At 32.7% G+C, this 27,446-nt stretch overlaps 1 protein-coding gene across 2 annotated transcripts in view; it reads left to right on the forward strand.

Annotated features, from left to right (window-relative positions):
- The window catches only part of jp (junctophilin), a 101,762-nt gene that overhangs the window by 22,984 nt on the left and 51,332 nt on the right, over positions 1-27,446 (forward strand). The gene's annotated exons all lie outside the window — the stretch shown is intronic.

A 27,446-nucleotide genomic window follows, 5' to 3' on the forward strand; every position in this document is an offset into this window, starting at 1 on the left:
AATTGTATGGTTTCAAAAAATTGGTACTTACCTACCTACGTATACTTTGGTTGTCGGTTATTTTCTGTATGATTTTTCGTGTTTTTGTAAGTGCATTCAGAATAGGAGGGGGTCCCCTCCGGTTCCTGTCCGGCCTTGGTCACGTGTCCTCCTTTTAGAAATCATCGCCAGTGAGCTCCTCGAGCAAATGCATTATTTCTGGGATTTGTAAGGTGGCTCAAAAATGCAAAAATTTAGGTTTCTGACTTTTTGAGGCGTATCTCCCTCTATTAGGATTAGAAAACATTTAAAATTTTGATTTGAGGTTAAATCGCGATTTAGAAATGAAAAACTGTGTTTCAAAATTTTCTATTTTTATTTTAACTTTCTCCGTTTTACAACTTCAAAAATGAAAATTTGAGGTTTTTAATTTTAAGGAGTAAGTAAAGGGAACCATTCAAAACTTCTCATTGGAGAAAATCATTTTTCTAGTTTCAATTACCTACTTAATTGAGGATAGAACGATCATCAAATTGATTTTACACGTATTCAATTTTCGGCTTTGTTGGGCAACTCTTTTGATTGATTTGATTAATGAAAATGTGACTTATTAGAGCCGGGAGGAGGACGAGTGATTTTGTTTTTTTTTTTTTTTTTTTTTTTTTTGAGTAAAACTTGATGATGGTTACTAGATGGTGGAAAAAAGTTGTATGTGAGATTTCAAGTTTCGGTATTTTCCGAAATTTTACATTTTAAAAGTAAAAATTATATTAATGAAAGTGTTGCATAAGATTTTTACGTTTTAGAATTTTTCAAAAAATGTATTAAAAAATCATACAACTTATGGTACATAGAATGAAATTTTCAGCTGACTGTTGAAGTTGATTACGAGCGATTTGAAATTGCTGTAGAAAAGCCAACTTTTTCTTGAGGCTCCAGATCGGCTTGAAAATGCTGATATTCGAATCGGTTGATCGACTTTTGTGCACAAACCAGTTCTCAGATTTTTTTTCTGTATTCAAGTACTTTTTTTTAGACAATTGATGTACCAAGAGACTATTTTTGCCATTTTCAAAATTTCACAGAAGTAACTTTTGGTCGCTAAAGTTATTTTTTTTTAAAAATCAAAATAAGAATTTGTTTTTTACCAAAAATCGTCAAAACATTCCATTTTTTACCTAAAATTGTCAAAAAGTTTTTTGTTTTTTTTTTTTTTTTTTTTGCTAAAAATTGCTAATAATTTTTGATCTTTGCCAAAAGTTGCTAAAAAGCCCTGCCTTTTGCTGAAATTATAAAATTCTAGCTTTCTGTCAGGATTAGTAGCAAGTCTCGCTTTCTGTAAAAATTTGCCAAATAGTCGTTTTTGAACAACAATTTTGCAAAAAGTTTTTAAGAAAGCATTGAAAAAATCAAGTATTTTTAATTTATGAACAAAAATTTCTGACAATTGTGGTTTTTTTACAATTTCCGAAGTCTCATTTTTTTCAAAAATTGCCAAATAAAGTCTGTTTCTCTTTTTCGCAAAAAGTTTCTAAAAAGCATCGTCTTTTCTTGCTAAAATTGCAAAATCTCACTTTCTACCAAAAATTGCCATCATTTTTTGTAAAAAACTGCAAAAGGCTAACTATTCTAAAAACTGTTCAAAAACCTCTTTTTTCACAGAAATTTCCAAAAAGCTTGGCTTTAGTTTTTTCTAAAATTGTGTAAGTCTTGCTTATTGTCAAAAATTGATGAAAAATCTCGCTTTTTTACTAAAAAGTTGCAAAATAATCTTACTTTTTTAGCAGAAATTGCGAAAAAGTACAACTTTTCTGTTAAAAAAAATTGTAAACAGTACTACTTTTGCAAAAATTGTCACCCTCAATTGAGTTTTATTTTAAAATTTTAATTAGAATGTTTCGCTTCGTTTTTTTTTTTTTTTTTTGAATGAATTAAAATATTCTGGCTTTTCTTGCAATTTTATCTACATTTTTTTAAATATTTTTCTCACATTTTGTACCATTTTTGGTTACTTTTTCGAACTTTTTTGGTTAACTAACCTTAGGTACTTTTTTCGAAAAAAAAATGGAGTAGGTACTAGCTCTGAATTTGTCATAAATCGAAAAATCAACTTCGACTGCTCAAAATTTGGTTCTAAAGTCTGGGCAATGTGCTTTTTCAGTATCTAAGCCAAATTTCAGCTCCATAGAAGTAGACAGGCTATATCAAAGGGTTCCTTTGCAGTTTTAACAAAGTTTTCCTGCATGAATTATCCATTTTGGGGAAAGGGAGGGGGAGAGTGGAAGTATGAAAAAAAGTCGTGTGACAGTCTGTGGTGGGCTTCCAATCGTAAAATTCAGGACCCCTATACACTTGGAAATAATTATGTGTTTGGAGTTCATGAAGTGAAGATTTTGGTTTTCAATTTATTGAACAAAAATTCCAAAAACTTTATCGAGCAGCTGGAATTTTGAAGATAATTTTATTTGGGGATAGGTATGTATTTTAATTTTTCTGTAGCATTATCAAGCCCACGTCATCCAAATAATCCTGAGGTCACTCGAAGTTTCCTTATTAGATGGACATCAAAATTCAAAAATAGAAGTGCAAAGGTCTCTAATCCTTTAATTTCTAAATATAGACATATTTTTCTTATACAAATGAGAGGAAATCATTTAAAAAATGTATTCGAAGGATTAAAAAATAAAATAAATGTTTCAATAATTAGGATCTTCAACAAAAAAAAAGTGTGCTGCAAAAAAACCCATTTTTTTTATAAATTGAGAAAAGTGGGAACTGCTAAGAGTCGACCCCTTTCCTCCAAAGCTCATTTAAGAAATTTTCTGGATGTATATGCCAAATTTCAGCCTCCGAAGCTAATCTATAGAGGAGCTCTGTCTACGATAAGTTACAAAATCAAAACTAGTTGAAAAAGGTGCGAGAATCTTCTTTTTTGTAGCTTTAAATTGGTGGAGAGGGGCTGAGGGGCTGAGAAGTCTGAACCGGCAATAGACAAACATTATAGGGCACTATTCTAGGTGCACATGTAAAATTTCAGCCTCCCAGGTCAATTTGGAGATGTGAGTGAGTGAAACATTGTTTTTCATTCTTAAAAATCACGTGGAAAAAAGTTTTTCTGCTCTCCAGATTGCTCTAGAAATGGTAATTTTTGTGTTAGACGTGTATGTAACTTTCAATTCCTTGTATGTAGATAGATTCTAGTTTGCGTTTCTCGATTATGTTCTTACCCCCTCCCCTCCATCACTCATAAAAATGTAGACATGCGTGAATTTTGAAGTTGAGATCATCCCGACTTGAACTGTGAACTCCTCAAATCCCAGGACAAACCAAGCCCAAATACTAAATTTTGCGAATTTCATTAAAATGTCTCTTCGTAGATTTTCATGAGTTTTGTGAATATGTATCATGATAGACCGCATTAGCTTTATTTTTCGTTTCATGTTTTAAGGAAAATCGGGCCAAAAACAGACTGAAAGTATGACTTGCGAGACTTCCAAAATCGCAGTAGATAAAATACATGGCTTAAAAACCTCATTCGTCGAAAGCAGTGAGCGAAAGCGCGCCAGTTTTAAATTATATTGCAGGCGGAGGAATTTTATGTAGGTCAAAAGCAGCATGTAGTAAATTTGGGACAACTTCAAGTGTGTCGGAAGCTGAAATTCGGGAAATGTTCGTTTCATTTCCCGCAAATATTCCACAACTTCGAATACATTTTTCCTTTTTTTTTTTCCCTACATATTTTCGACAAGAGTAAGTATCTAACGTAACGTAGAAATGTAATACAATATCAGAGTACATACCTCATATGTACATATAAATAAACTTCAGATTGCAATAAAAACAAACAAACTTTTGTTTTCTACGAGAAAAATTTCTGGAGATTAAAAAAAAATTATAGTGGAAAAATTGAGAATTGTGGAGATTTTTGAAAGTGTTACGAAAGTATTGAAGGTCCTTTATCAAAAAATTTGTGAACGATGATAAAATAATAATTGAACGACAAAAATTTTTGGTATCTGCTTTTTTGGTCGTGTTTCTACAGCTTCAGTAGAAAAATGAACAAAATCGACGAAAACCCCAAAAATCGTAAGAATTCAGAGTGACCTGAAAATACTGAGAAAATCGTAAAAATTGTTTACATTCGCTCAAATGGATATCTTAGCCTCGTTTAAAACGTCGCAAAAAACCAACTGTTGGAAAAATATTTTTTTCAATTTTTATTAACAGGATTGCTTTTCTTACTCCCTCCCTTCCCCTCTCACTCTCCAAAAATTGAATCTCACGTAATCCTAATTTTTAAGAGCTTTTTCGAGACACCCGTTGGAAAAAGATAATAGCAATAATAAAGCACTATTAGGTAAACGAGACTAAAGATGAAAACTTAGCAAAATAAAAGTGCTTCTATACAAATTACCTTTCGAGTTAGTGATTTCGAATGAAAAACATCTAGCTGTTTTAGAAAATGGAAAGAAAAGAAAAAAAGTAACCAAAACGAGGAAAAAAACCTAACCAAGAAAAAACATAATATTAAAAAAAATGTCAATTTTCTCAAAGTACTACAAAAAAGCTTACCGCAGAGAAAAAAAAATAAAAATAAAAGGTAAATACCTATAAGCGTCCTGCTGGATTCCCTAGAGTTGGACAAATTCAAATTCATTAAGTATATTTTTCTCGTGGAAAGTATTTTCTTTTTTTCATTCGCTTAAGGGGACTGAAGGAAACAAGGTGCGAAGAGGGTGGAAATACGGAAAGAGAATAGATTAAACGAGTGGTGTAGAAAAAAAACAATAGCGAAGACACGATGAGTTACGTATGTCTGTTGACAAATCGATTTATACGTACATACGTAAAGTTCTATAGAAGTTTTTAACTTAGGTAGACGTGGTTATTCGTGGTATTTAATTTAAATTTAGCCGGTTTTATCGCGTTTATCCCTCCGAGATTACGTTTTATAGTAATTTGTTGTTTACCTTGTTGCGTTTTTTTGGCCCACCGAGTTTTCATTGTTATATTAATTCAATAGAATCGCGAATCGATTGAGGAGATTAAAATAGCCGAATCGAACGTCGTCGTGAGTCGTGAACAGTTGCTCGGGTGACAAATCGACTTCAGATGTGCCGATTAAAGGATCGCCGTTGGAAAGTTGGTAGTTTATCGATTGGTGGAAAAAAATTTAATAAATTCACGGGACGAGCGTGAAAAAAAAACTAAGCTTCGGTGATGGAGGGGGAATGAAGGGGGAGGGTGAGATGTTGACATTCAAAATATTTTCTTATCGAGTTTGCGAGTAAAATTACCCCTTTTGCGCGATGGCTGGCGCTGGCTTTTAATCTAAGCAAGGCCAATTTTCACAATGAAATTGGGTTATGAGCTGAATCGATGATTATCTGCGCATCTCTCGTTCATTCACAAAAACCTCGCCGTGTTGTAATATATTTTCTCGCTCTCTTCACCCTTCGTTTACCTCGCTCACGCTGTGAACGTTATAGAAACGTGATAAAGTTTACGCGGTGTTGAATTTTTTTTTTCAACTGAATACGTACTTGTATTTGTATTTACACGGCTGTTTCATTTGACGAGCCTGTGTGGGAATTTTACGAGCTTTCGGTTTCTTATATTTTGGCGGCAGCGTACACTAGGTCACTAGGTGATGCGATTTACAGCCAGACGTATAGGTAGGTGATTTGCGAGAGGGTCGAAATCAGTTTCCATATGTTGTTGATGTTGATGTTGAGTTGTACCTGTGCGTGTTTCGAGTGTTGAATGAATTTGGTGGATGTTGAAAGATACGAGTAAAAACATTGGGGTTTAAAACGAATAATTACACGTGTGAATTTTTTCGTTTTTATTTTGATCGGAGTTGATTGGTTTTTGAAACGAGGATTTAGGTTTGCTATTTTTTTTATTTAGTATTTTGAATGTATTTCGATTTTATACTCGATCCCTATAGTGGACAGGTCAACATTGGAAACGCTGCTTGAACGTGTATAATTTTCAATTTCAATGACTTTTTTTCGAGGAGCCCGGAAAAAATTCAAGATCAATGAGAAAAAGTTTGGAAAATTTTCAATTTTATTAATTTACTTTTTATTGCTCTAAAAATCAGGATTTGTAGTTGAAAATCTTCGTTTTTTTTTTAGAATTTCTCCCAACATGAAAAGAATTTTGATTTTTTTTCGGTCCAGTTCAAATGGAAATTTTGTAATTTAGTGTTTTGGATATGAGATACCAGGAGTGAACTGGAAAGAAAGGAAGGGAGATAAAATGAAATTCAAAGTTGTGAAATCAATCACTGACTTTTTTGATAATAAACCCAGAGAATACCTATGTACTTGAAGAGCGACCCTTGAAGAATAATGTTGGTCTCATTGGAGCCAGTTACGAAGAGAGAAAGGGTTATTTGTCCCGAAAATTCTCTTTTTAATGAAAATTAATGACGTAATTTGAGCTTTTAGAGAAATTTGAGGCATGAGAGAATTTTTGTATTTGATTTTCAAAAGGTTGAGAAGATTTAACTTTCACCCTCCAGCTTGCTTGAAGTCCCTTTGGTTCCAAATACAATCAAACTGAGTCCTATTTTTTTTCTGTCAATTTTGCACCACTTGGAAAATTTAAAAATTTCTATGAGATATTTTAAGATACTCTTTCAATTATTTTTACTCGTTTGTTTTCCAAATTGAAAAAAAAATTCTTCATTCATTATTTTTCATATGTATGTACATTCCTGTGTAGTAATTCAGGTTATTAGTAGGTACTTCGAGTTTTCGTTAATTAAAAAACTTGACTAAATAATGTTTTTTTTTTCATAATTTTATTTTCATTTTGACCTCTTAATTTTATGGCTGAATTCAGTGAATGAATTTTCGCTCAATATCTCACTGTTTGCTTGCTCACAACTTTGGTTAGCACATTTTGAAATATGCATGTGGATATCTCTTTCTTATTCATGTAGGTACTCCAGGAGAGAAATGTTAACTTGTCTATATTGTATAACTTTGGAAGTTCTTTCCATCAATCGCGTTCATTATACATATTTTACTCGAGTTTGAAATTTAACAAGATTCACAGCTGTGTGGCTTTCATTTTCAACGTGACTAAAATTTTCGCTAGACTTCGTATGAACTTTCAGCACATTCTGGTGATGATATTGATAGAATGCAAGTAGGTACAGAATTTTTATTGTAAGCCTTACAAATCGAAAAAGAAAACAATTTGAACCCATATTTTTCAACCAAAAAATGTACTTTTTCACATTTTTTTTAAAATTTAGATTTTTTATCAGGTTTTTGATAAAGATTGCTTATTTTGAAATTTAAAAAAAAACAACAACAAAAAAACAAAACAAATATTTAAAATTTGGCTATATCATTGCCAATAAAGTGAAATTGGGATAATTTGACTCGTTGAATCTGAGTATATCACCGAATAAGATATTCGATGGCAAGAGACTATCCCTAGGGTGGAAAATATTATCAAAACATTTTTTTTCTTGTGATTTCGATAGATTCAATTGCACGAAATTTCAAAATCAATTTTGAAGATCACTGAAAAATTTGAAAAAAAGCTCACAATGGAAGAAATTTGACCTGCAGTAAAAGTTTTAAACCAGGTAATGCTAAATCAAAAGAGAACGAAAGTGCATTTTGAAAATCGAATTTGTTTCATATGTATTTTCTGGAACTTACAAATTGGTCAAAAATTCACTTTTGATGTTGTGTTCTGAAATTTCGCGGTTATCACTTGAAACAGTCGCAAGGTTGCGCAATCATACGAGTAATGATTTAAAAAATTGTCGGATTCTCCAGAATGGTCAAAAACTAGTAGGTAGAGGTACATATAGTTGTTGATGTGTGGGAGTTGAATTTAAAAAAATCATTCACGTTACTTCACTTTGCTCATAAAAATTATACCTACTCGTATTTCATAAAAAAGTTTTCAAAGAGCTTTTTTGAATTTTTTCAATTTTTAAAAATTTGCCAAAAAGCAAAAATAAACTTTGTGATACATGTTTTTGGATACATTTGTGTTTTGAAATTGATTTTCTTTGCACGAGGAAATATTTTGGAACACAGTGGTGCCAATTTCTTGGGCATTGTTATTTTTCCCCGAAAAAATTTGGTCCGCTAGACCGAAAAAACCACGATTTTTTTTCAAAAATAGCCTCTCTTTGAGGGCTCATATCTTCCCCCAGGAGCACCGGGGCTACAATTTTTTCAGAGTAACTTTCAACTCAAAATGATGAAGGTCTTTGCTGAATTTGGTCAAAATCCGTCAATTAACATGCTGGTTTGACAAGTTTTGAAGTCTCCAGCGAAATTTCGAAATTCCAGTCTCCCAAAAAACCTCCTTAAAATCTGTTTAAATTAAGTTTACCTAGCTCGTATAAACACGATTGGTGCTTGTTTACTGATCCACTTCACTAATTAGACATCAAATGTGGTGTAAAATCGGTCAATTAGGTCATTCGTTAACGACCACCAATTGCGTTTGATAGTTTTCATGGCTCTTTTTGAAAATTAATAATTTCCAGAATATCGCTGGAAGCTCCAAAACCGCTTGAAACCACCTTCAATCAACTCAAAATGGTGAAATTTGGGTATAGAGTAAATTTTTGCTTCCCAACTTCATTGACTAAAATTTGGTGGAAAATTTAGTTTCCAAAAATCTGCTGAAGGCTTGAGAAGTGCCAAAGCCCTGCAAGCCTGCATGATACCGTTATGAATGGTAGGATGGGGGGAGGGGTGATTACACGATACCAAATGACATCACTGTTAGGAGTCGCTGAACGATGTCATTACCCTACAAATACGTTACACTAACATATTATATCGTCAAGTAACCTTTTTTTAATCAATTTTTTTGTTCACCCTCTATTCTTATTTTACCATTTTTCAATTATTTCATGTTTTGCGAGTACTTTACTTACTTATAAATAAATGAGGAATTTCAAATTTCATGTAAAAAATGATGAGATCAACAACTTTTAATTGAATATTTTTTTTAATATCTGTCATAGTTGTTGAGATGTGAGTGAATTTATTTTTCAATCTCGTCCCCACCCATGACAGAAAAATGTTTTTTCCGGTTGCGCGTGGGGTGGGAGGGAGGTGAAAAGGGGTATTTTTTGACCTAGCAGGGGGGGGGGACAAAAAATCCGACCGGGGATGGATAGACTGGCATTTTGAGATGCTGAAAATACAAAATTTCCTATCAGCCTCCTGCACAATCAAAATTTATGGAACGCTAAACCCAATTTTTCCCCATTTTTTAAAGCTTTTTCCGCCCTAGTTCCTGATGTATACGGAGGGGACAATTTTTTCTCTCATATCCCTTTACACCGCACCTTTACCTTCCCAAAATCACCACATTCTCGAAATTCGACCAGCACGTTTCGTCGTTATTAATTTTCAAAGTTGCGTAAGTACGACTTTTCATCGAATATCAACTTTGCATTTTTTTTTTCAAAAGTGGGCGTGTGACCTATCAAAATAGGGTAAAATTTCGCGCTGAACTCAAAAATATCAACAATTTTCATGTTACCCCCTTCCCCGCGTACTAACCCCCTAAAAACCGAAAAGTTTTTGTTTCAGAGTACATAATGTGTATTGCTTCATGTAAATAGATCGCTTCTATGTACTAAGCTCCTTTCTGCGACCTTACAAAAATCGTTTTTTTGTGATTTTCTTATTCTCTTGATGAAATTCAAAGAGGGTGAACAATTGCTAGAAATGGGGAGAATTGGTGAAATAAAAAATCGCCATAAACAGCTAAATGATGAAAGAAGATTGAATTTTGATATGATGAATTTTAAGGATAAAATGGAGTTTTTAAAATTGGGAGCCACTCGGGCTCTCCCCTCCTTCGAAGGATGGTGGGGCCTACAATTTTGAAATATATCCTGTGGATCTATTGCTCATCAATTTGAGGGGTTGAAAAAAGATTGTACACTAAATTTCACCTTTATTTATATTGATTGTGTGAAAATTTGATTTTTTCGCATTTTATAGACTCTTTATTGCGAGTTTTAATCTTCTAAAATCCACCAAAACTCGAAAAATGTACTTTTCAACACCTGGAATTTTTGCTTCTGCTGTTCTCTTATTTTGGTTTTCTCTTTCAATTTAACTTTATCCTGTTTAAATTTTTTTTTGCTTGTCTGGATATCTGCCGCCTTATCAGAAAATGTGACGTTTGTCTTAGGGAATTTATTATGCCAAATTTAGTTCCATTTGACCAAAAAATCTACAAAATCGTCGTAAAAGTGTGGGAAATCTTCTGTTTTGATTAGTTCACTGCTTCTTAAAAATTGTAGGATTGTGTTAATGGGATCTAAAATTGTCCTTCCGAATTATAAGCTGAAGAAAAATGGATGAAAACGTGGATTTAGGCCGATTTAAGTAGCTTACCCTGTTCTGAACCATCATGTAGGGTACTAGGTATTCTGCTGTCAACCGCGGTTATCACATTCCTACCGAATTATGTGGAATTCACATCGATTCGCAGAGGCAAACTTACTTATCCAAAACCTCATTCGAATTTGGCAAATACCATTCGTCCAGTTCTATCCATAATAATATTATGTATTCTCGTTCAACTTCACCCGACCCCGCAGTCACCCCAACGTCGTGCTTTACCGCGGTATGTCATAAACGCCGCGTCATCGTACCTACCGATACCGCGTATGACTTGGAAGTGTAGGAGGAGGGAAGCATCGAGCATCGTCATCATGGTCATCTGACCAGCCGGTGCCGGATCAAGACTATGAGACGAGTATAGGGCAACATGACCGAACGTTTATATAGTACTAAGCATGACTCATCATCGAGTAGCGAGTAGCGACCGTAACATATACACAGATACAAAAAATAGTCAACTTACTAATGAAAACGCGTCTGCGGCGACGGAGTTTTCTTATAAATAGATATTATGTAAAATGTGTGTAAACGGCATCGGCACTTGGGAGTCGCACAGTTGAGAAAAAAAGAGAGAGAGCGAAAGATTTTTAATATAAGAACACCGATGCTATACAACCGACTATTTTAAGAAAAATTGACGTAATTTTCACCCTCACAGCAGCACACGCCGCCAATGAATTGTTAAAAATATATGCACCGAGTTCTATGTAATTTGTAGTACTACATAACATACACACACATAAAAATGCATACGGGGATAATACATTAGTAATCGTTCTATTCCCATAGCACTAAATGCATACGCACGTGAACTTCATTAACCCTTCGTATATGAGTTTCGCTTGACTATTCTAAACAAAGTACCAATGACTTTCGATTCTCGACGATAACTTGATCAAATATGTACCGTAGATACCTAATTTAAAAATTGCCCCTTCATTCAAGCACCTATTCTAGTACATAGAACTTCTCAAACACCATCTTCCCATCTCACATAGGTACTCTCGACGCTGCTTCGAAATCGAAACATGCACTTACACACACACACACACATAATGCAGCATCACAAAGGCCAAAATCAAGCCAATGTCAATGCTACGAGTAAATCGTACTGCAAAAATATCTCAATGTCATAATGCACCGCGATGCAGCACCGAGCAGTTTGAAAAAAAATTTAACCTAACCTTGTCATCGACGTTCTTCATTCTTCGTTGCCGTATTGACAGAATTATAGCCCCGTCCTTCCTCCTCCTCATCCTCCTCCTCCACTCACAGTCTTCATTTTTCTCTACTCCTTTGAATTCTAATATCGTCTCGTTTCGAAGGTTGTGCTGCGGACTGCGGTACGAGAAAGAGCGCTGCTTTTTTTCGTACCCTATGTCTACGTACGTATTTCGCTATAAACGCCAACCGTGGCTCGATTCGAATAAAAAAATTTCAATTGTAGAAATTCGTATTAGAAGAAACGAAATGAAATGAAGTAAAGCGAACGAACGTGTTTGGGAATGAAAAAATTCTCTTCGAGTTCCCTGCATGACTACTGCCTACCACTTCTCTGACATCTTCGAGTTGAGTTTTTAATACGTTTCCAAAAATTGTGCTGTATAATACAACTACGAGTACGTAATAGAATCCGGTAGTTTGGTATATAATGACTTTGATGGATATTTTTTCCTCGTGGGATTTCAATTCGAAATTGACGAAATGTTTGCAGGGATGTGATAAGGGACAGGTTAGTCCTATTTTCCTGGAGGGAGGTTTCTAAGCTGAAGGATAACTTGTGTGAAATTGTGTAAGCAAAAAAATAAATCGTCAGATTTTCTAGAAATTTTTTCAAATTTATCTATAAGAAGTGTGATGCGCTCCAAACCTCTGAAGTTGATGGATTTTATGAGAAAGTAATTGTCTACTCTTTGATTTTCTCCAGGTTCAAAAAAGTTGTATAAAAATCGCTCTCCCCCTCCCCTCAGTTGAAAAAAAATGTGAATTTAACCAAAAATTTCTCAATTCTACTTTAAAATGCTTCTAAATCCGTTTTTTTTTTAAAACCTTCCTCTTCCTTCAAGTTCAAGGTATTTTGATCTTTTTGCATGGAGCCCCTCATGAAAAAAAATGAAAAAAATCGAATAGGTAAATTGAAAAAAAAATTAAAGGAATAAAATAGTTGAAGAGTCAGAAATGTTTTCCAAATTTTTCATTTCTGGTTAGAAATTATTCTCAATCTTCATCTTCAAAATGAATATCCCTCGTTTTCCCTGCAATATTTTTGATTTTTTCTCTATAATTATTGTTTGAAGGGGGTAAAGGGGCTATTTCTTAAAATGAGATGAATTTTTTAAAAAAATTTCCGGCTTCAATTTGTTTTTTCAATTTTTTTTTTCAATTTTGAGAGCTCCTGTGAAAGGACTCCAAAGTAGCTTGGGTGACGGAGAAGGGGTTTTTTTGAAAATGAAATTATTTAGAATTCCGGCACAAAAAAGGAAATTTTTTTGGGTAAATTGGATTTTTTTAATTTTTTTGATTGGGAGGGGTTTCTGAAACGACTTAATTTCAAGTTGAAAGCACTAAAATTTTTAGGGTATTTTACAGAAAAAAACCAATAACTTGCTTTGGCAGATGGAAGCAAAAAAATCCCCCACCCCAAAAAATCAATTGTAAACCAGAGCCACCTCTATCTACTACTACCCCACTATATCTAAGATGGGTTCTCAAGGCTTGAAAGTATTTTATAGATCGCCCTTTCTTCATCAATAATGTACTTTTTCAACATTTGAAAGTGCTTCTGTGAGAAAGCTTTCACTAAGTTTCAACTTATCGCCAGTGTTGCCGTTTTCAATGTGGATTAAAATGTACCTAACTCAAGTTTTTTCAATTTTAAACTATCCATTGAGGAAAACATAAATTTTCATCAAATTCTAAAAGAAAACTGCGAGATCTTCAAGAGGAATGCAAAACATTTTCAGCAATTTTTTGATTTTTAGCTCCCATACAGACTCGAACCCCCCCTCCCCCTGAATGATTTTTAGATGATTTTTCGGAAATGTAAGCTCTCCGAGAAAGTGGGTAATTTGCAATTTTCTCTCTAAAATGATTACCTATCATATTAGAAGATCATTTGTCATGGGAAAAAATTTTTAAAAATGAAACATAAGTATTATTTTCAATTTCAAAATTTTGATTTTTGGTAGGAAAAATGAGGATTTCTTCGAATCGAAGATCCAAAATTTTCATATTGTATTTGGTGGTTATTTCTCAACTTTTTTTGTTATTTCCCTTAGATCTATCCAAAAATTGGTCAACGACAACCATTTTCATCATGAAACATTGGAGGGGTCCTGGATTTTTTTTACCAGAAAAATGTTTGCTGCATAAACAAAAAATTGAAAGTCTTGCTGGGCTTGCAATTTTCCAAAGTGGCTCAAAAATTGCATAAATTTAATGATTCCGACGAAAAAGCACAAATCTGGTCTCGTTCGAACTACTTAACTACACGTTTAATGGCCCAATTTTGTGTTGAGTGAATAGAAATATACACTTTCTGGGTCTTGAATTTTTTCAAAAAAAATGTAAAGAAATGCACTATTTTTCACTGATAATGAAAGTGGATCTTGAAGATAGGGTAGGTATCTAACGGTCATAAAAGTCCTGAAAAGTCATGAGTTTTGCTCGAAACATACTTGAAAAATTTTTAAGTTCATAAAATGAAAAAAATTATTCAAAAAATCAGAAAAATGAAAAAAACTGAAATACCTACTTTCCTACAAATTAAAAAAAAATCCTCGCAGTTTCAAGTTATTTCATTTTTATGCGGTAAAAATGTGAAAAATAGGTCATGAAAAAGTCATGATTTTTTTGTCTGGGAGTTTTGGACACCCTGTGAAGGTCGTCAGCGGTATGAGTTGAATGCTCATGAGATGTTGAGAAACCATATTCGAAGAAAAAGGCTGCTGAGCTATGAATTCTTTAAAGACCATAGTAATGAAAATGAAAGCCATGCCATTGCAAATGCTGAAGAAAAAAAAATCATTAATAAAGAAACTTTCTTCTCAGGAGCGAAGGTGTTTGAAATGTTTGAATTTTTAAACGAAAAAACCACAGAGTTATACAGTTGAAAAAGTCATAAAAAATTCATCATTGCCGAATTTCGGAATTGGAAAGGTATAGTGATTTTGATTTGAAAGTGAAATGTGGGAATGAAAGTCTCGATTGCCATTTTTTTTCCATTCGATTCAAAGTGAGAAATGGGTGTTAAAATAATCCATGTTGCTTCTCTGTTTCCTGTTTTCGATCGAGATTAAAATTTGAGGAAATTTAATTTTTTGGAATAGGTAGGTACTGAAAGATTTACTGTTTCTAAAAAGCTCTCCTTCACTCTTCTCCGCATTTAGCGTAAGAAGCATTTTTAGTACAGAACCAGGTACGAGCTTTTTTAGACATTGACTCAAAATATTGAGCTAAAAGCTCTTTAGAATTTTTCCATCTGACATCTTTAATTGCTGTTTATTTTTTTAAGGGATAGGTATTTTTCGTTAACCTAATTTCAATTCTAAAATTTTCCGGATTCTTGATGAAAGTGAAAGTTCTGTGAGGAAAATGACAATATAATTGTAAAACCTTGAATTAGTCCTGTTCCATGGTTAAGTCTGATTTTAAAACGGGAAAATTATCAATATTAAATTGATGCTCGCTTCTAATAATAGTGTTCGAAAGAATGGCTATTAATGGCTTCAAGTCGCGATGAATAATTCAATAATTGAAATCGAACCGCCTTCTACTTGATCGAACTTGTCCGAACTTTTGATTTTTTACACAGTGTCAAAGTGATAAAAAATTCAACGTTTGGGCTTTTATTCGTTTTTGTGTATTAAAAATGTACGGATATTGATTCGAGTGACCTTGACATTTGAAATTTTTGAGAAAGCTGATACTTCTTGTTACTAAAGTTAATGACCAGACCACAACGTAGTTATTTTGTTTTTTTCCAACAACTTAGTTTGAAAAATGTACCTACCTACGTAATAAGTAGGTATAATTTTTTTCATTTTCATAAAAAATAAAACTCTCACATCTCTATCGTTTTGTTTGCTCATTTCTTTAATCCCATCAATATTCTGATTCTCGTTGAATTTGATGGATCTGCAACTACTACTACATAAAAAAACCGCTGTATCGGTTGCTTGTTGACTCAGTTGAATAGGCCATAAAGTTACCTGATCACTGCGTATAAGGTACACACGTGTAATTTGAAACGGTAATCCATTATCGAAGTGTTCCTCTCTTACCCCTCAACCCTCGTTGGGCCACCTACTTTCGCCAAATTAGTTTCTTTTTCATTTTATACGATTCTCACTTATGACTATATACGATGATGTGTGTGAGGAAACTTGAGCTAGATAAATGTATAAAATTTTCCATTCTGTAAGCGATAACAGGCGAATTACTTAAATCTATTAATGCGAACGCAAACATCGGTATAATTTCAAATTTTAATTGAAAAATTGATAGCTATAGAACTTGCGAAAATCATTTTATCTCGTAGTTAAAAACTTGGGAAAACTCTATAAAAACGAGTCCTGGCAATTTCTAGAAAAATTTTTTCCTCAGATGTTATTTCCCCTCTCCCTTTTCGCAATTCGATGTCATACAGCGATTCGCTGCGAGTAGACGGGGTAGAGATTGAGCGAAAGACAAAGTTTAATTATTTTTCTTATCGACAGACGTATCAGCGCGGATGAAGCGAAGGGTTACGTATTGAAACGAGTTGAAATTTTGTGTATCTGACATCTTTCGTCATAAAAAACTATTAAAAAGTATTCGTAGCATTTTCTCTATGTCGGGTAATAAATTTTACTAATTAGAGCGGGGGCTAGAGGGGTAAATATCGCGTGTATTTACGCCTTTAAATAGTTGCTCGGGCGATTATACTCCGATTTATGAGAATTTATGGCCTTTTTCGATGGTATCGACGCGACGTCGACGACGTACCCATGTCGAGTGAAAATTACGAGTAACAAGATGGGGTTTTAAGAGGATAGAAATCGTATAGAAGTGGTTTTTAGGTAGTTTGGAGTAGAGATGGTTCGAGATGTTCGTCTTGTTTTTGTAATTTAATTTTTGTATGTGGTGTTATTTTTTCTGTTTTTGAACTGAATTGTTGTAGGACAATTCATAATTATGGCTCTTTAAGAAGTTGAAACTGAGGAAAAATGAAATGTAAAATTACTCTAATTTTATTTCAGTTGACCTTTTTCTTGATTATGCAGTATGTACACATTCTTTATTTGAAGAAATTGTGATAGTGCTTGTGAAAAATTAAATGATATTTTTTGGATGATTTTACTACAAATTTTCTCTCCTTGAAGTTTGATTGACTTTTTGAGAGGAGGGGGGAGAAGAGAATACAAAACTTGAAACTCGTATCAAAAATGGTTAAAAAGTATAATTTTGCGAATCTGACAAACATTCTGTAAAATTGAGGCAGCAGTTCCAAATGTTCAAATTTTGGTAGAGTTCATCCAGATGAAAATAGCTTACATGAAATTAGAAAAATTAAATTGTAAAAAATCACAATTTCTATGGACCTAAGAAAAAATTCAAAATCGTTGCATTAACCAAAAAAATTAAATTTTGAACATATTTGCATAGTTATTTGATCATTTTCAGCTATTTTTTAAAAAAACTAAATTTGACGAAAAGATTTAGCTTTTAGCAGGTTTTTTTTCAATACTTTAATTTTTTGTTGGGGAAGGGAGGTCGAATCCATACCTAAGTATAAAGTCAACATTTTTCTAGATGAAAACTTTTCAGCTCAAAGAGCAAATCGAAGATTGTTTGTAATTTTTTGACGTTTTATAGTCATTCACCAAACTTCTTTCTGTGAGCTTTCACGTTTGTTTCAGATTTAAAAAAAAAAAATTCGAGCTATAAAAAAATGCATTTTAAGGCTTTTATCATCAGACATTACAATTTTTTTTCAATATGACGATTCGAGCGTGTGAAGTCCTTGTCAAGAATTTGAAATTATCAACATTTCAACAGTCTGTTTTTCTCCAGGGTCAGTTGAGTTACTATTGGAAAGTTTTCAGAACTGGAATCCTTTCTTAAAAGTTGAAAATTTGTACCTCAATCGAAAATTTTTGAAAAATAATAGGTATTTCTAGTTGACAGATTTATTAAAATAACGCAAAATCTATGAAAAAATATAGAAAATCGTTGAAATTTGAAATTTTGTCCTCTTGTAGGTATTAATACGAAAATTTCATAATTTATTCCAACATTTAATTGCTTTCTATTACCAGCACTACCAACAGTCTTGCTTTAGTGAATTTTTTTTTTTTTCAATTTTTTGGTGTGATTTTCAAGATTACTGATTTTTTAACAAATTGACCCTGGGTTGGGAATGACTCGAATCATGATTCATTCGTGCTTGGAGCCACTTTTTTAGACGTGACTAATGATTTGTGATTCGGATCTTTTTTGAGGGGACAGTGATTCGTGATTCATATCAATTACAAGCTATGAATCACGTTCACAAATTATTTTTTTCTCCTATTTCTTTTCTTTAGACTAAGTTATGTTCAATTTTTGCAGTATTTCACTTAAAATTTCAATATTTCATCTTTTTTAAAGAATACTTCAAGCAATTGTTGCTAAATTTTGGAGTTTTTATGATGCTTCATGTACTTAATTTTTGTTAAATTTTATTCCACATTGATAAAATTGTGTTCAGTAATCTACTCAATTTTCACACAATTTTGCTCAAATTTTGAGATATTTCATCGATTGTTTTTATGCAATTTTAAAGAGTTTGATATTTTATGCAATTCTTGCTAAATTTTGTTTAATTTCACTAAAATTTCGTTACTTCTTGATCATTTTCAAAAATTTTGACTCTGGATTGTCACAATTTAATTGTATTTTATGCAATTTTTGTCAAATGTGAACAAATTTTATTGCTTTTCGATTATTTTTTTTTTTGATTTTATTGTTCTTTTTGGTGTTTTCATCAATATTTTAATTATGCAATTTTCGAAGAAAATTGGCCGAACATCAGTTTTTGGTCATTTTAAATTATTTTTATGTTTTTTTTTCAAGTTTTTAATACCATTTTTAACATGCTTAATTTTAAAATGTTTTATGTAAATTTTGGAAAATGTCATCTGTTTTTGAATGATTTCAATGCTTTTTTTGAATTGTTATACTGTTTTTTAACACGTCTTAACGATGGTGTTTTGTGTTGTTTTTACCAAATTTCGTCACATTTAGGTGAATTTATATCAGTTTTTTTCTAATTTTCAATCTTTTTAATACTTCTGCAATTTTGATGGAACGTCGTCAGGTTGGTTTCAAATCTTATTAAAATGTTTTTATGATCTATTTACGTTTTATGTAAGTATATTTTCACCTTCGTAAAATCTGATGAGATTTCAACAGTTTTGAATTTCTGCTTTTCTAATTGTTTAATTTTTTTTTAAAAGTCACTCTAACAAGTTTCAATATTTTTAGTATCCAACTTTTTTCAATTAGGTTCAATTGTACTCATACTCGTACATCGTTGGGGGGGGGCATTTTCAGTTTACTTAATACAATTTGCCGAAAATATTGAAAATTAATTATCAGGGAAATTTTATTACAATTTTCGAAGGTCAATTTTTATAGTAAGTAATTCGAGAACAGAAGTTAAAGGGGTGCTAATAAACTGACTTTAGACATTTAAAATTTCTAACATAAATTTAAACGACGTGAAAAAAATTCAAAATTTTCAACAAATATTTGAAACTTGCAAATAAAAGTGAAATTTTGTCCGAAATGAAGTGAACATTTTTTTAAATGACATAAAATATGTAATTGAAACCATTCAAGCTAACATCCTTCAATTTGATCATTTTTTAAAGCAAAAAATGATTTAAAAATTGATTGTTTTTTTAACGTGATGAAGAAGAAAAAGGGCGAAGCGTTTTAAAAGTCATCATTTTTCAAATTTTAGTAGCTGAAAATGTTCTTAAAATATAGGAAAAGAAGCTAATGTTTGTTCATTTTTTTAAAAAAATGATTCAAAATATCTTATTACACAGTTGCGTAGCCAGGATTTTCTCAAGGAGAGGGCAAAACCAGATTTTTAGGCATGAATAATCGAAATTAGAGGTAATTTACTGTCTGAACACTTCGTGGTATGTGAAGAATTTATGAAAATGAAAGTAAAATTACTGCTGGAATAAAACGAGAGCGAAAATTTTTCGAAAAAATGCATCTAAATAACAAAGAAACGTCCATTTTTGCATGCTTAATTTTAAATTTTCGTTCGCGAGGGAGGTCAATGGCCCCCTCCTCTCACCTCCTTGGCAATCCACTGATCACCTTGAAGAAAAATTCGATTTTTCGCGCAGGCTGTGTCTTGTGAATCATCTAGAATTATAATTTTCACTAAAAATCCCGATGTTAATGAATGAATATTTCATTGAAAAAAATTCTCCATTTTTTCTGAAAAATGTTTGAAATTTCCGAACAAAATAACCCATTAAGCTTCCTACAGTATTACTTTATTATTCCATTCGTGATTTATAGCTGTTTTTATCGGTCAAGTAATTACGACTAGTGTACACAATTATGTATTTTTATCGCTCGAGAAATATCTTTACTCGGGGTATTTGGCACCAAGTTAACACCCGGGGCACCAATATGGAGCCTTAAACGTGGTCTTCGAAGCATTGCATTGCATTTACTGCACATTACACACGCTTCTGCTGACCAAATGGAATGAAAAATAAAAAAACGATCGCTGCTAAGTAAAATTCAAACGTGGAATTTTTATATTCGTATGTACCTAGTCTGTGTATCGGAAAGGATCGTCAGGCACCTGATTATCCTACTTGTTGTAGAAGGGAAAAGAGGTGTGTAGACTTTAGACTCCCACGTATAAAAAAATATGAATTGAAAGTTCGCGTGACTTGAGCGCGGACAAAACCGCCCAGGGTAGTCATTTTAATTCGTTTCGTGTTCGTATTTTTATTCATCGTATATGGTGGTATTCACTATTCAGTTCGGACTTTGGACTGGAATGAGCTCGGAATTTAGACAATAGTCGTTCTAGGGTGTTAAAGTTTTGAGTTATGTGAAGTTACAAGGTGAAAAAATGAATGAACTGGCTGTTTTTGTACCCATCCTAATGTAAAATTTGGTGTACGAGGCTGGAAAAATGTTTCCAAACGAGCGAGCTAAAAAAGTTGTAAAATTTTATCCGATGAGTCGATGGCGCGACGAACCTACTCGTGTAATGAACGCTTAGAAATTCGGGTTCGGGAGCTCTTCATTTAACCATCATAGTAATTTGGTGTTGTGATATAGTTGGAAAGATTCCAAGAGCATCCGGTATATCGAAGTTTACAAATATTTATCACATTGCATCGAACTGCGAACACGGCACTCTGGTACAATAGAGCTGCGTTTTATAAAGCTGCACCCGCTCGCCTCTTCATCGACCCTTGGCCCGGTTTAAAAAACGTTTTTTGCAACAAATGAGTTATGTTTTTGCCCTAGATTTTGATACATTAGTTTCGAATAATGGCTGAGAGTGCTTTTGTGCGGAGCTTTTCTATCATAACCGTTTCCTGAACATGGATTATCGCGTATATCATTGTTTTGTTTTTATACACGTACGATATATGTACCTACTGCCCCCCCTCTCGTTCTTCTTCCGGCTCACTTGTGTTTGCATCTTTCCATCTGCGGTAACTTTCGTTTCCGTTCGTCTATTCAAAATCAAACTCGTGCTTTAAAAGCTCTACGTATTACGTATACCTTACCTATACCTAATGCCTAATCAATTGAGGCTGTGAAGGTTATCCGTATATACCTAGACCTATTTGTACAGTTGAGGCTTACATGGGGGTAAATGGATGTTCGCATTTTTCCTTTTTCTACTTACATTTTGTGTTCATGTTCAGCCATTCGTTATGTCGAACTGAGATAATGGTAGAGAAATACTCGTATATTTGCGAAATAAGATGACATTTCAATCGATTCGATTCGATGAAACGGAAAGTTATCTGGTCAAAGTCAAGTGGTTTTATTTTGCAGATGGATTTGGCATTTAACGTGCCTGCCTGTTACAGCTGCTCTATACTCTATTGGAATATTTTTTAACGTATTAGGAAATGAGTTCGGTTTAGGAGCAATGTAGCGAAACGATGAGTAAGCGAAACATCTTGCGAAATGGATTCGTATACTGTTTTGAAGGCAAATAAACCCATAAAATGTATACCTACCTACCCGAAGAAATACGCGTGTGTGTTTTGGAGGGAAAAAAACTGAATACGAGTAATATTTGAAAACATATGAAGAGAAAGATTTATTGCGAAACATTTTGTAATTTAATCGTAAAATGTGAATTTTAAAGCGTGTATGTTTAAAGTGAGGGACTTGAAGTGTCTGTACATGAAATTTTACCAGAGATGGTCTTAAAGTTTTGTACGAGTTGGTTGTTTCGAACATTCTGACTCAAATTTAGAGCTGATGTAAGCCTATATGAGAAATTTATAGATTGTCATGTACATACATTGGTAGGTACGTAAAAAAGGATGATTGAATTCATTGAAATAAGTACTGAAATAGAATATTTTCTTTTGTTAGAGAAGACGAAAAGTGCTTTTTTATCTCAATAACTTATGGAATTTTTTTTTTCAAAACGTACATAATTTACACTAAGTATAAATTTCTGCAATTTTGTGTCTAAAAGATAAAATGTGCCAGATTTGAAAGATTTTTTAGAGAAAGTTACAGATCTCATAATTTTGATGTAGAGGATTTAATATTACGTTGCAATATACTTCATTTCCAGGATACAGAAACCTATATATGAAGAGGAGGTTCTCCAGAAATGACTTCAAAGCTGGATATGGGACTAGTTCTGAAGATAAAATTTGTTATTTATTCATTTTGAGATATTTGACGATAACTGAAAAGTTTTCCATGACTCAAAACACAGTCATTAGGTTGGATCACGAAGTAAAAAAAAAGTCAGAGGATTTTAACAAAATTTTGTGAAGACTTTCATTTTGGGTTGAAAATTTCTCAGAAAAATTTTCTGCTCCGGAGGTGTTCCTGGAGGGGAGATGTGAGTGCTCAAAGAGCGACATTTTTTGAAAAAACGTGTTTTTTTGCTCCAGCTCCTACCGACCTGTTTCAGGAAAAAATTTGGTATTCTCTTTCGACGGAGGCAATTATTGTCATAGAAATTCAAGACCATCAATAAAGGTTCTACTAAGTGATTGAAAATTTTCTGATCGGTTATTTTCAGCTTAATTAATTTTTTTCGAAATATTTTCTGCTAAAAAATTTCGCAATAATTATGCCAAAACATCGAAAAATCGAATTTCTGAAACCGGGAAAATATATTATAATAGCTACAGTGGTGTAAGTTTCAAAAAAACTGAAAAAAGTTGATAAGTTTTTTTGCTATTTTTTTGAATTTTTTGAAACTGGAAATAATTACCAAAAAATTGGCTCTACTGTATTCCAGAATACGCTGAAAATATGTATGTATTTCCCGTTTCAGAAATATCACAAAAACATGCCTCTCAGAAAAAAATAACTACACTGCAGCGAAGGAAAATTTCATGTTGTACAATTTAATTTTCTTATTATCTTTTTTCGTTAAGCTAAAATTTTCTTCTCAAACATACGAGTCTCTTTTGTTCTGACTGAGTAAATTTCACGTGATGTTTTGGTGGGGTTAGGTTGGGGGGGGGGGATCTTGTAGATGATTTTGGTAATATAAGTAGGTACATAAATACATAGGTAAGTATGTTGAAGAATTGATTTTTTTTTCTTCAAAACATTGATTTTTCAAGAGAAATTGAGAGTTTTTAAATTTTCAAAAGTTCAGCTTGGATTGGTTGTTTGTGATGAAAAATTTGATTTGTTTCAGTTCTTTCTTCGATAAAATCAATTTTTGAGATGAACCAAGCGTTCTACGAGAAAAATGAAGGCAAACAAAATTATGGAGCCTGAAATTTCTCACCTATAGACAGTGGTTATTTTTTCCACTGAGCAGATATTATATTTTTGAGATATTATTTCGAGCAAAAATTTGAAAGCTAAAATGGAACTCGCGACTTAGATTGGTCGAAAGAGAATGTCCAAATACTTACAAAGCAAATTTTTGAGACGCTGTAGTTGATTTTTAGATGTTTTACGAATTTTTGAATTTCAAAAATACTATACCTAGTGCAATTTTTCAAAAAAACGTGTATTTTCATTCATCATAGTAATTTACTCGTAAATGTCTATTTTTTGGACAATTGAAAAATATTATTCTGGACACGACTTGTGAAATTTCATCTAAAAAGTTGTGGATTCGCTTCAGAAATTTTTTAGACGCCATATCGCCTGAAGAAAGCTGATAAGCGTAGTGTACAAAATTACCAAAACGTGTTATTTATTTTAACCCTCCTTCAGCTCGCAGAAGTTTCTGTGTACGTACAATTTGCGTAAAAAGATGGTTTTGTTTAATCTAAAGAGCACGTCAAACACGTGTATTATGTATAAGTAAATGACACATGTTATTAAACTTTTATCGAGTTCATTGACTTTCAATTTACTGCGGTCTCCGTGCAATTTGAGATTTTAAAATGTTATGAAGTAAATTGAACAAACTTAGATGAAAACCTGAATGATTATCCAGATCAATTTTTCCTCTCTTGCGTATAATTTTTTTGGTACATAGAAGTGAGCAGGTGTGTCGGTGAGGGAATCATTAATTGTTGGCAATTTTTTTTTTTTTTTTTTTTTTTTTGATAAAAGTACGAGTTTCTGAAGGAAAAAATTCTAATCAAAATAATGATAGTTGATTATGGTGTCTATTGAACGAAAAAAGTACGACAGGGTGTCTATAATGGTTCTGCAAGTCCTGCAAAAGTACTGTTTTTACCCATGAGTCTGCACTTGCAGATGTTCTGCTTTTTATAACTTTTCATCAAAAAGTCCTGCTTTTTTTCAATCATACTTCAAATTTTCAATTCATTTCCTCATTTTTCTGGAATTAAAAAAAAAATTCTTGAAAAGGGCTCATTTGCCCACCATTTTAGAACTTCAATTAAGTACACATTTTTGAACTATTTGCTCTTCTTTTTCCAAATGAAAAACTTATTGTTCAAATTCAAGAAATGTTCAATGTTTGAATCAGAAAAATAAAGTCCTCCCTGCGTAAAGAAACTTTTTCTTTTACATTCTCAAAACATAAATGCTTCACTCGTGCTCGTTTGCTTTTCTTTTTCAACTTTTCCATAGGTACCTAATTAAAATATTTCAGATTTGAAGAAGAAATGACAATTTTTATACGTTTACGTTGTATGAATATTAGACAAAATTATGCCATGAAAAAATTGTTATTTTATTTCTTATTCATTTTTTATATTGAAAAACGTTTTTTATTCGCTCTTTACATTAGCAAGAACCTTAAAGATGAAAATGAAATAAAGAATTGAAATGATACAATCATATTTTCGACATCCGCTTGCTTGAAAAAAATCTTGAGATGTTTAAAAACATTGGAAAAGCAAACAATTTGAGAAAAAATTTCTCCTCGCTCATCTAGCCCCCTTCCCCTCTCACAAAAAATTTCAAAAAATTTGGTAGACACTCCGTACAAAATTCGGAAATAAGGTTTCAAAGTACGAAAAAAAAATCACCAAAATTCTACCAAATTTACAAAATTAGGTAATTAACGAAATTGTTATGAAGTTTTGAAAAAAATAACTTGACATTTTTTTTGTAAATTATGAAGGAAAATTAAAATTGAATAAACTGAAGAAAATAGATTTTTTGTCCTTACGAATTATATTTTCAAAGCTTTCGCCCTCCGTTTGCTCGGACAAGATCAAAATTTTTTCTAAAATTTTACGTCAATCTCGCTTCGTTCAGGCAACAAAATGTTTTCTTCTATTTTTGTATTGTACTTTCAAAGATCAAAGCCGAAAAAAAAATATGAAAAAAGATACCAAAAAAGATAATGTTTTTGTGGCAGATTTTTTTTTGTTGAAAAATAGGTGGGAGGGAGGGGTATAACGAAAAAAGTGCGGACAAAGTACTAAATTTTGTGTTTTCAGTGTCAATACTTTATGTGCTTATGTACTCTATGTACTTACCTACCTATAAGTCAACAGGAGTCAACATTGAAATTCTTTCTCATAAATTAGTTCAAAAATTTTTTTAAAAAATCACTTACTTACAATAAACAACATTATCGTGTTCCTTTTTAAATTGATGGTGAGAGGAGATGGTAGCGGGGGGAGGGGGGGACAACAAAGGTAAAAATATCAATAGGGATAATTTCCTCAAAAATTGAAAATTTTTATGAACTTTCAAAACTTTTATACTCAATGTACCTAAACGTCAAAAAAATTCAAAATTACTTACTGATGCGATTTTTAGATTTTTTTGCACCATGTATTGAAGGCAACTGTTGATCTTGTCCTTGAAAAATTTTACGAAAAATGTTTTCTCTGCAGCAGTATTGGGATCATGTCGTTCTGCACTGAGGTATTTTTCACGTCATCTCCCTCCCCCTCTCTTCTCAGCATGGTTTTTTGTAATCGAAGGAAAATCGGATGCTTTTTGAAATGTTTACTTTTCGAAAACTTCACTTTTGATTTAAAAAAGTCGATGATCTTTCTCAAAAAGTACTTAGATATCAAAATTTGAGACGTTTTAACTGAAAGAAATATCGAAAAAAAATTTATATCTTTAGAAATCAAACACGTTGATCATTTGATCAATAATATAAAAAACAAATGAATAAATGAATGAAATTTTCACGTAAGATCTAATGAAAGCTTCGCAAGTCTTATTTGTTGTAGAAAATTTGAGTCTTTTTCCTCGCACAGTTTTTTTAAATTAAATTTTGTACGCCCATCATCAAAACCTTAACTTTTCTTGTCACTTGGACCTTTATATGTACAGCAAAGCCCCCAATTACCTCTAAAATTCTCTACTATCGTATTTAAACGTCGAATAAAATTCAAAAAGGTAGGTAGGTATAGCAAATTTACTAGAAAATACGCCAAGTTCGCGATAAAAATGATAAAACGAATTTGTCATCGCTGAAAGTCGACTGCTTGAAATCCATTAAGGGTTTCTGGATGAGTCGACGTGGTTGCTGCGTTGCACGAGTCGAGTACATTATACTGGGTACTTTTTACTTAATGTAATTAAAACTAAAACTCTCAACTCTCCGGTAATATAAAAACGAAGAGATAAAGATAGGGCGAAAGTGAGACAGCAGAGAATTGATTAGCGTAAAAAACTAGGTATGTACAACTACTCGTAGAAGTACCATCGTCAGAGTGTTGTAGTTGGAGGATATCGACGTTAACTTTTTAATTATCCGGAAGAGAAGTCCTTATTAGACAAAGTGGAAGATTTTTGTACCGCGAGTTGTACCTAAGTTTGAAAAGAGTTCTTTTTGAGAGTTTGAGACCGGATTAGTTCTATAGACTTATTTGCGTGTATATTTTATGGAAAGTTTATGTGGTTTACTTATCGAAAGGTATAGTATAGATAGATATTGAAGGGACATTTTCGTTTCGATTTTATGAAAAATGTAAACGTATGTAGGTGGTGTAGTGGGTTAGTAGTAGTAGGGTTAGCTAGCTAGCTAGCACACAATGTGAACGATATTTTTGAATAATTTAAATGATTAGGAGAAATCGCGTGCTCGACGTGTTCGAACATACTCTCGTAGGAATATCGCCTTTATACATACGATGGCCAATCCGCCTGTCCGCTTCTGCTATGCCGTACACTTACTATAAATACAAAACGCCATTTTTAAAGTCATCGTGGCTGTTGCGATGTGGAGGTAACATTAATTTCACTTTTATATATTATTCATGTAATCGAGTCAATTATTCGTGCCGTTTCGAGTTTGGTTTTGCCTCTATATAGGTACTCGTACACATTATTTACGTTCGATAAGTGTGGAATGGTAGAATTGCCGAACTTTTGGGGAAATCAAGGGGATGGAATTTACGTGTGTCTTACTTTTATAAGTACTTA

This window comes from Planococcus citri, chromosome 1 (assembly GCF_950023065.1).
Source record: "Planococcus citri chromosome 1, ihPlaCitr1.1, whole genome shotgun sequence".
NCBI classification, from domain to species: domain Eukaryota; kingdom Metazoa; phylum Arthropoda; class Insecta; order Hemiptera; family Pseudococcidae; genus Planococcus; species Planococcus citri.